At 39.1% G+C, this 10,881-nt stretch overlaps 1 protein-coding gene across 6 annotated transcripts in view; it reads right to left on the minus strand.

The window, feature by feature from the left end:
- The window catches only part of elmo1 (engulfment and cell motility 1 (ced-12 homolog, C. elegans)), a 93,814-nt gene that overhangs the window by 10,422 nt on the left and 72,511 nt on the right, over positions 1-10,881 (minus strand). The gene's annotated exons all lie outside the window — the stretch shown is intronic.

The raw sequence follows: 10,881 nt of genomic DNA on the forward strand, positions 1-10,881 counted from the left end.
ACAGAGTTCATCATTTAGGACATCATTTTATGCATCCAGGAAGACACTACAGTACTCATTATGTCAAGTTTTTATTTGGCTCCAGCTTTTGAATCACACAAAGACAAAAGTTCAGACCTTTGACTGAAACAGTTCGGCATTATGACAGCACAAGGTGAGTATATCTGACCTTGTGCTTTTCTTATGATCATGATTTTAAAAACCTTACACTTACATGCCTGAAATTAGTTTTGGAGTCAAAAACAACATTTTGACCGGTATTGTAGAGTCTACATTCTCAGAGAAAAGGTTTCAGAGTAGACGAGGAAAAAAGTGAGAGTTGGACAAGGAAAAGAGTGAATGCTGCTCTTGTTAATGAAAAGAAAAAAATAAAATCACAATCTATATAAAGAAGAGTCTTGGGTGTAGAATTAATGACACACGTACACAGGGAAGATAATTCAATACATTAATGTTATTAGCAATCCCTTTCTTACAAAATAATTTACAATATATTGTGCATAATCACATTACTGTTAAGCACCTGGATTCACACGCTTATTAAACTCCAAATGAGAAGCTTTTAAAACTGTTGATACAATACATCCTTGAACAAAGATCAGTTAATACCTACCCAAGACACTACTGTACATGCATCTTAAATGAGATTCCCTAATGCTTCTTTAATTACTGTCCTACAAAATTCAAAGCCGTAAATGCCAACAATGAAACTGAGCAAAAGTGCTTTAGAGTCTTGGATCGAATTTTGATTGATCTAAAATCAGTTTTCATGCTCAGTTTTCTCTGAATCTCAACACAGTTCAACCAAGCCCTTCTGATTTATAAAATAACAAACAGGACATGGGATATTACAGATGGGCTCAAACACAAGCTACAAGATTACAAGTCCACATCAAGTGCACCACTTGGGGAAGATCCAATGACTTACAGGGTATGGGTCATGCATACAGTTAAGACGTTAACATTTACATGTTAAATACATTATAATGTCTGGAGTAGGCAAGTCTTGAAGCTTTGTTTGTTCTCACAGGTATTGGTTCCATCACTGAAGAGCACACATAAGTTGCTTTGAAGAAGCTCTTCATGTGGAGTCACGACAGCTGTCTTGGGGATTGCCGTTTGTCAAAGAATCAAATGCAAACAAACAGAAGTGACAGCCAGCAATGGACTATGACACAAGAATTCACCCATATGCAGCAAAAGCAGACAGCTTTCCTTCATCCACTGATACAGAAACGCACAGCTGCCGTAGAGCCACAGCTTTCCCGCTGATGCCTGAATAACGCACAGCTCGAAATCACAAACATCACATCTCGAAATCTTGGTGTACGTACCAAGCCTTAGGCTACAGATCATATGCTGTGATTAGCTGGGGAGCACAGTGACGGATGAGTTGGGAAGCTGGAACTGAGTCCAGTTGCTATTTACGCATGCATCCCCTCCCAGTCAGCCAGAGAAGCAGGTGCCGCTGGCTCCCGCAGCAGGATTAGATGAGGTTTAATTAGTGATAAGACTGGGCCAAGGTCAGGGCCCTCTCCCAAATCACTACTTGAAGAATGAGAGGAGTGATTGCTGCTGGAATAAACCAGAGACGGCTCCATTCAAACAGGACAGTAGCGTTTAAAAGCGAGGGGGTTTTGACAGCTGCAGGTCGGGGACGAAGAAGCAAACGCCTCCTCTTGAAACAATCCCTTATGGCGGGGGAAGCAATTTTCTGAGCACATTTGCAGATTTTTCACGGTTCAGAATTAATTAATCCAAGGCGCTCTCTCATTTCCTTTTATCAGCCTCTTTAAATCAAGTCGTGATGGCTGAAATAAAAGCAGACCTTTTATTCGTGAGGATGAGGTGATATGGGGGAACAGTGGAATTTCAGCTGCAGATGTGGTGGGCGGTGATATTTGTGAATAAAGCGGAAATGGACCTTTTTTTAGACAAACGCACTAAGTGTGTCACAGCCTTACCAAGAAGTGTGTGAGTCTTCAACTGCCCTGCCATCCTTATTGTCTTTCTCTCGCCTCTCCTCTCCCGAGGATCTAAATGCACAGAACACACTCGCCCACTGTGTCAGCCTGCAGATAATACAGAGTGACATACAGTGGGGAAGAATGAATGTGTGTGTATTTGTGCATGTTTGTGCACTTGTGTGTTCAAAAATTGAAAGCACACTTATTCTGCATTGGACTAGCCTATATATTTTGATTTATATTTATACATAAGCGCTTTAATGCTTTTGATTTAATGCTTTTGAACGACAATGCTTACAACGCCACTGGACAAATCTATTGCTTCCCTCAAGCACAACAAATGAGGAATTAATCTTAATAATAAAGTGTTTCTGAAATATCTTTGGAAAGTGAGTGGGCTTGTGCCAGTACCATTAAAGGCCATGAATAGAGTTGTGCTACGACACCAAGCAGTATAATATCTAATATAAAATGGCAGAAAACACAGCAAGATTTCGCCATCTTGGATTATACTGAGAAAACCGAAGTAAACAAATCTGAATTTTAGGGCCGTTACAGACAAGTGCCGTAAAATATATTTATATTCCTTTATAATTTTATATCCGATAAAATGGCTACTGAACAGCTGAAAAAAAAAAAGATAATAAATGGATTTGCTGGCTGATTAAAGCTTCAAACAAATTTGTCCTGTGGGGTCCAACCAATTCAAAGCAAACGGCTGTGGTACACAAGCCAAACATTAACGAGAAACAGACAAAAAACCAACTGTAAACTAGCCTGTCACATGAGTCAGTAAAATAGTGATACATGATCATTAGGTTTTCCTGTCTTTTTTTACAGTCAGATCATAAGCAGTGCAATGAAACCAATGTGCATCCATATGCGAAAGAGCAACCATCAACAGACAGAAATAGAAAAAAGAGAAACTAATCCAATATGAAAGTGATATGTGTTTGTTAAAGATGAACTCTTTTTAACTTTACCTTGCATAACACATTACTTATGCATTGCAATACTTTTGCATCACGACGTAAAATATGTGTAATGCCCAAAGATGTCTATCTGGCCTATGTGTGCACAGACCAATCATTTAAAATGCAAAAAAATCTAAATAAATAAATAATAAAAATATAAAACAATGCTATTACATAGAAGCATATAGTGGTCCACTAGTTGGTTTACTAGCACCTTTTTGCAGCTACAGCAGTTTGCTCACCTCCCTCTTCCAGACAGCCAATCAAAACTGCCTCCAATCAGGGCAGCAAGATTTATCACTCCTGTCTTATTTTAATTACAACTTCGCACAGCTATCCATCATGAATTCACATGTAAGCCTCTCTGTTTTTCACACCAGTACATAATTAATAGTCATATTTATTTCCTACCTGTAATTATGCAAAGGCTGTTATTCAGTCGCATCAGAAGAGTTTTTTTATTGATTTAGGAAGATGAATCACATATAAGTTTATGAGCAGCTTTGCTGTAAACAAAGCTTAGAAAAGGATGATCTTGATTTATGATCCTTACATTTTGTACGCAATTTGACGCATAATATGCACAGGACCTGCTGTATTGAAACATTCTTCATGTGCTGCTAAAACAAACAGTGGCAACAGCCACAAAATTGTCTCAGCAGACTTGCCAAATCCTGTGATTTTTACACAACTTTACACTAAACCAGTCCTAACCTGATACAATGTGAAAGGATTCCAATTTGTGACCCTGGACCACAAAACCAGTCTTAAGTGTCAATTTTTCGAAATTGAGATTTATACATCATCTGAAAGCTGAATAAATAAGCTTTCCATTGATGTATGGTTTGTTATGATAGGACAATATTTGGCCGAAATACAACTATTTGAATATCTGGAATCTGAGGGTGCAAAAAAATCTAAATATTGAGAAAATCGCCTTTAAAGTTGTTCTTAGCAATGCATATTACTAATCAAATTGAGTTTTAATATTTTTATGGTAGGACATTTACAAAATATCTTCATGGAACATGATCTTTACTTAATATCCTAATGATTTTTGGCATAAAAGAAAAATCAATTATTTTGACCCATACAATGTATTTTTGGCTATTGCTACAAATATACCCCAGCGACTTAAGACTGCTTTTGTGGTCCAGGGTCACATTTGTCTGTCCACATCAGACACAACATGCAACAAAATCAATCAAAATCCACAGACACTCAGAAAAGTGTCTAAAAGTACATAATCTAATTCATTAGTATTAAGCCATTTTAACATTATTAAAATACATACACTGAGTTCACAGTTTTACCATTCATATTCATTTTAAATTAAATTATTCATAGTTGCTTCATAGTATGGCTAAATAGGTCACGCAACATGATATTCAAACAACAGACACTTTTAACACCAAATAAAGCACAAAATCAGCACCTATTATCTTTGCCAAAGTGTGTATGTTGTTGCTCTAGCCATGACATTGCAGAAATAGAAACAGTATCTAAAACAGAATTCCATTGCTTGTTGTGTATCTCAATTGCAGCTGGTTATGACAAAAACTCTGATTAACATGGAAAAGATACCTTTTATCATGCGTTGCAGTGTCACGTCTGGTTAAAACATGGTGTTAGAATCAAATTCAAAACCTTCCTATTGACACAGTTCTTTAAAGTCAAAGCTGCTTAATTAGCCTAGGGAGTCACATCAACACTCAAATCTTTACTACAAATGCAAGAATCATCATTTACACCGTCAATCCCCAAATAGTGTTTAGATTATAGACGTCAAATCTCAAATGGAAAGGAACAGAAAACAAAATTTACAGTTTACAGAGGCTGGAAAGCATATCTTGCACATGTCTCTGTCATCCTTCTTCACATTCACTTTGCTTGTTATGGTCTGTGGACCCAATAGGGCAATCAGGCACAAAAAGGAAAAGGGACATTTATCCATTCCACAATTGACAAGCTAATTATGCAATTTCCTCCCCCTTAACGATTTTTATAACAGTTAACAATGATTCACATCAAAGAAATGGGCATTACTTCAAAGAAAACAAATAGATATCATTAACGGAAAAATCATTTGCTGGAAACACTGACCGCAAAGACCAAGTGATGAATTTAGATGCAGTACAGTCTGGAGTCATTTTTTCATAAATGCTGGGGGTAAGCTTATGAATAACAAGTGGAGTAGACAAGGATAAAACACCTGTGTATGCATATGAATGCCAAGAGAGAGGCCTGAAGTCTTGCATGCAATGGGATGATGTGTTTAGACTCTGCTCAGAGACGAAAGGATGATGAAAATTTAAAAGATGTAGCAAATTTAATGTGAAACCAAAAGCAGGAAGGTCCATCGAATCTCTTCCACTCTTTCTGACCTAGCCAGGGATACATTGGGTTGTGGAGCAGGTTGCTGGATGCTTGCTGAGGTGTTGGGAGGCATGGCCTGGCACCTGGTGTAACAGGAAATTGAGTATCTGTGCTTGACCATACAGCCTGCAGTCGTCTGTAGAGTGATGACATCTATCAGACTCCTCTGAGTGCTCCATTTCTCCTTTCCTCTGCCTGAAACTGATCTTCTTATGGCGCCTTTTTAAAATAGTAGTACATTCTCACAGAATGCTTAGTGTTTTAGGGTGCATCATTAGTGTGCAGCCTCCAGTAGTTGTCACAGTATAGAGAATGACCACACAAATGCAGAGAAAGCCACTTGCGCAAACATAGGCATAGCCACAGTCTAGACACAAATGCTCTCTGACAAGTAAATATTTCATAACAGGTTTTTGAAAAGCATCCAAAAAATTTCCCAGGTCCTGGAGAACTCTACAGCAGGTGGCACTCAACTCTCTCGGGATCCAGCCACACATCCACTCCACTGACAGGAGCAGACAGGAGTAACTCTTTCACCAAGGGCCAGCATGAAGCATGCTGAAAGCGTGCAATGCATTAAAGTCACTTAAGGTCTCAGGAGACTCAGCTCATAGCATAGAGTATAGCACTGGTTTTGTGTGTGTGGAAAAAAAACACAAAGAGAGAAGGAACTGAAGGATAGACTCGGCTCGGAAAGGAAAGGATGAAATGAAGAAGGATAGGAAGAATGAATATAAGAAGGGAAGAGAAGACAAGAAAGGAAAGAAATAAAGAAGGATAGGATGGAATGAAGGATAGGAAGAATAGATGTAAGAAGGGAAGAGAAGACACGGAGGAAAGGAAAGGAAGTAGGAAAGGAAGGGAAAATAAATGAAGGAAGTAATGAAGAAGGACAGGAAGAAAGAAAGGAAAAGGGGAAGGAAGAAGGGAAAGATGGAACGAAGAAGGATAGGAAGAATGGGTGAATGGAAGAGAAGACAAGGAAAAGACAAAAAGGAGGAAGGAAAGGGAATATGGAAAGAAGAAGAGAATAAAGAAAGAAGAGGAAGGAAGGAAAGAAAGGATGGGGGAAAAACAAAGAAAATTCTATTTGAAAAAATCTTGCTTTGCAAGGGGAGGTAGGGAATTATGGACCGGAGGCTTGGGTGCGGATGCTGAGCACGACCAAACAAAACCTCGAAACATCATTCACTTTATTAGATCTTTCAGATTTATGCTTTTGAAAAAAAAAAAATGCTGCCTGCGATATTACCGTAATCAATCAACATTAGGCGCTACCTGACAGCACATCACAGAATTCAAAAGTGTGGGGAGATATTTATTGTTTTTTTGATCATTCACAAAAGGTCAATCCTGTGAACACTGAACCAACAAAGAATTCACAAAGGACAAGGTCGTATACAAAAGAGATTAACCTCAATACAAGCTTTCCCTGTAAAAACAGTAACAAAAAATTCCAAACAGACAGTGTTGATCTTCCTACACGTGGGATGCATGCAGAAATAATGCAAACTTAACTAACAGCCACACAGAAACGAGAGCGCCTGGAGGTCAATGTGCAATGGAGAAACGACTGATGGAGAAATGACACATTAAAGCGCTCATTCATAATAAGTACCCATGGAGGGGCTGTGCTACGGAGGAGAGCGCAGGTTCGATCTCTCGCTCTGGATCGCTTCCTCTTTAATCGCTAGCTGAAATCTGTCTCTAACCTGATTACTACAAGCAGCTTCACACAAAGCCTGCCCCATCTGTGCGTCTGTTTCATGTCTCGTTTCCAGTCAACATCCAGGCAAATTTGCAAATGCCCCATCACCATTTTCATTCAGTCTATACCCGTTTTTCCTCCATGCACCTGACACGATCTCTTCAGCAGTACTCACATGCCATTGTCACCTCCATGTTTGGGAGCGCGGTTCCACATTGGTCCAACCCAGTGTAGCAGAGATGAACCCTGACCAGATGCAGGGACGATCGGATGAATGGTAAACAGTGGCGGCAGATGGTTTCCGGGTTGTTGTGTGTGTGTGTGTGCAGATGAAAACAGACCAAGCTTTAGCCAAGGGTTGCTTTCGTCTGGCCGTTCATGCCCATCAGCACTCTAAAATCTGAAAGCATCTCCAAGCACCACAGTTTATGTCCATTTCAGCGCTTAAGCCTGATTGGCCAGACGCCACAGTTGCTTCAGCCAATGGCATTCCGGCAATATGAATCATGTGGTTTGTATAAAAGGGAGGGCGACTGAGGAGGGAAAGATTGGAAGGGGGAGGGGTGGGGGTTGTGCTAGCTTAAACAGAGTCACTACATCACTACTACTGCGCTTGGATGCACCGACGTGGCCATTTTAAGTCAGGTGTCGTAGCTGCCTTCGTCAGAGCTGATTGGGTGGAGAAGACAGCTGTTTATGAACCAAAACACACACGCACACAATAGCTGTTCTATGTCATCGTAGCGAAGCGGGAGGAATGTGGTTGCCATGGAAACTGGCAAACCACTGCCTGTCAGATTTTTTTTTTTTTGGTCCCAGGAGCATCGGCTAGAGCAGACCATCTCCACACCTCACACACACACACACAGATGGACAGACAATATTTACAAGATGTGACAGGCCTATCACAAAGAGAGAGAGAGAGAGAGACAGTGGGGCAGGAGAAAAACAGCATGTGTGTAAAAAAAATTAGATGCAAGTGTGTGAGAAGAGGCAGAGGATGCTGAGTTGCAGTCATCGGTGGAGGTCCATCAATGCTGTATGGTGACAGTGAAGCCTCATAATTATTTAACACGTGTCTGACTGGACACACCAAGACAAAAGCACAAAATGGAGGACTTGACAAAAGAAAACAACTCGCATGTAAGACGCTGGGTACAGGGGTGCCAGAACCCACAGTCAGTTACATGTGTGTGCATACACACATACACACACATTACATTATCCCTTATATAAAATTATATTTTCTCTGTACATTACTTCTCACTTAATACATATGCATATACATTTTTAAAAAACAATTATATAATAAAATAAAAGCAAATATTAAACTGGCTTTAAGTCATGCTTTAAGAGCTCAACAACAATGAGCTTCTGGGAGGCAAAAAAAGATCCTGCTTCCTACAATTTTTTAGGGGAAAGCACTGCTGTACTTGCCTCCTCTGAGAAAACTTGCTGCAATCATTATATATGATTATAGAAACTGGAGCGATGAGGTATTATAAAGTTTATCCTTCTTTATTAGAAGTGAGTATTCTATAGCATTAAAGGCTTAAAGAGATTTATATTTATTCTGGAAGGATACAAGAGCAACATGTAATTAACAACTGTCTCTTCAAATTTTAAGATACTATACAAAGTTAAAGTTAAGTCTGCTTGAGTAGGCAACAACTGAGTAATGAAACGGAGTTATTACAATCTGTATTAAAGGATTAGTTCACTTCTGAATTAAAATTTCCTCATAATTTTCTCACCCCCATGTCATCCAAGATGCAACTCTGTGCATTCCGGTTCATGACAGTTAGGGTATATTGAAAAACTCCCATCTCATTTTCTCCTCCAACTTCAAAATCGTTCTAAATCATCCTACATCGCTGTTTTACCGTTTTTTGTAAAGGGTGTTTGACCTTCTTTGCACGTTCACTTTGTAAACACTGGGTCGGTACTTCTGCAGCGATGTAGGACGATTTTGAAGTTGGAGGAGAAAATGAGATGGGAGTTTTTCGACCTACCCTAACTGTTTCGAATGGGACTGCACATGCGTGAGGAAATTATGAGGAAATTTTAATTCAGAAGTGAACTAATCCATTAAGCCCCCACATAAAGGTGGGTGGAGAGGTAGGTCCAATCTTCTTCAATCAGGATTGTGTCCAGTGTCCACACACGACAAGTAAACACCACCCATGGATGTCGAGACTTAGGTGTTGCACTATTTTTTTGCACTCAACTCCTACTGCCATGACTGAAGGAACTACGTAGAGTCGTTCTGCTGATGACGTTCCATTGATAAGATAATGATGGTCTTATTACTCCATGCATCTCAGAATTTATGATTATGTGGATTGTTATTTAGAGATCCACTTCTTTGTATTGTCCCAAATTTGCACATTGCTTTAAGGGAATAGAGGCAAGAATCACACACCACTAATGTATAAATAATTATATGAAACAAGAGCTTGATAGGACTAAAGTTTTGATTAGTGCATTTTACCATCTCCTTCTTCTTCTTCTACCTACATTCTTGCTACCATCAAAAGAACCTGAAACAAATCAATCTACTGACGGCAACTTTTCATCCCTCCAGTAAAGTTTAAGACAAAGACTATTTCCATGTGTGCACACTGCCAGACAACTGTCAGAAAGAAAGAACTGGAAGTTCTGATCACCAGATTAAACAGCAGTTTTATCTCTATATTCAGAATCCTATTTATAATGAGGTAGAAATATAGAGAAGGGGCAAAAGTGAGCAGGTTTTCTCAGATGTGCTGCTCATGTGAGAAAACAAAGGATGATGAATTTAATCACAGTGTCCAGAGAGACATGCTCCAGGGAGATATTTTAAAAATGAGTTTTCATGTCCATGAATCTTAATTAAGCTCAAATATACAGCTTTACACGAGATGGTCTTTTATCCTATGCTACAAATTGGGGACAAGTTTGCAGTGTGATTATCATAATTACACAAACAGCCTAGCATATCTCATCCGCCTCTTTTACCAGAAAAACGTTTACCTCTGCCAAGAGCCTGAAATCATTTTCACCAGTTTATGACTAACTTCAGCGAGTCCTGCATTTCCAAGCAGTGTGAAGTAGTGATAGACCAGTTGTCTAATAACTGAGCTTGATTGGCCAATAAAATACATCAAAATCTATCGACAGACCTGCCATTGCACATGGAGTGGAACATTTTCTATTTTTTCAATTCGGAGTAAAATAATTCTTCATTTCCATTTAAATTGCATGTGAACACTGAAATGTGCACTGTCTATTGTGTTGTTCAAATGAAACAACGATACAGACAAAATACTGTATAGTGACAGTGAAGCCTACATAACCATTTTAATGCGTGTCTGACTGGACCCACCAAGACAAAAGCAAAAAATGGAGGACTTGACAACAACAGACACAGCTGAAAGACACAATAACATCTACAGATCAGGGGTGCCAGAACCCATATTTAGTCCAAATCCTTATTAGCTTACATTAAAAATGTTGATGTTTTCGTTAATAAATAATAACAGAAAAATACATCCAATTGTTTTAATGTCATTTATTTTTAAAGGGGTCATATGATGCGATTTAAATTTTTCCTTTCTCTTTGGAGTGTTACAAGCTCTTGGTGCACAAAGAAGATCTGTAAAGTTGCAAAGACTAAAGTCTCAAATCCAAAGAGATATTCTTTATAAAAGTTAAGTCAACCACGCCTACCTAAAACGGCTCGTTCTAACACGCCCCCACATACCTACATCACTATGTGGGAAGATTTGCATAACAACGCCCAAATGTTCACGCAAAGAAAGAAGACGTAACTTTTATTCTCATGTAGTTTTGTTGTTGCCGCTGCCGCCATGTCGTG

Source organism: Sinocyclocheilus rhinocerous, unplaced genomic scaffold, assembly GCF_001515625.1.
Source record: "Sinocyclocheilus rhinocerous isolate Xijiao unplaced genomic scaffold, SAMN03320098_v1.1 scaffold492, whole genome shotgun sequence".
In the NCBI taxonomy this organism is placed as follows: Eukaryota; Metazoa; Chordata; class Actinopteri; order Cypriniformes; family Cyprinidae; genus Sinocyclocheilus; species Sinocyclocheilus rhinocerous.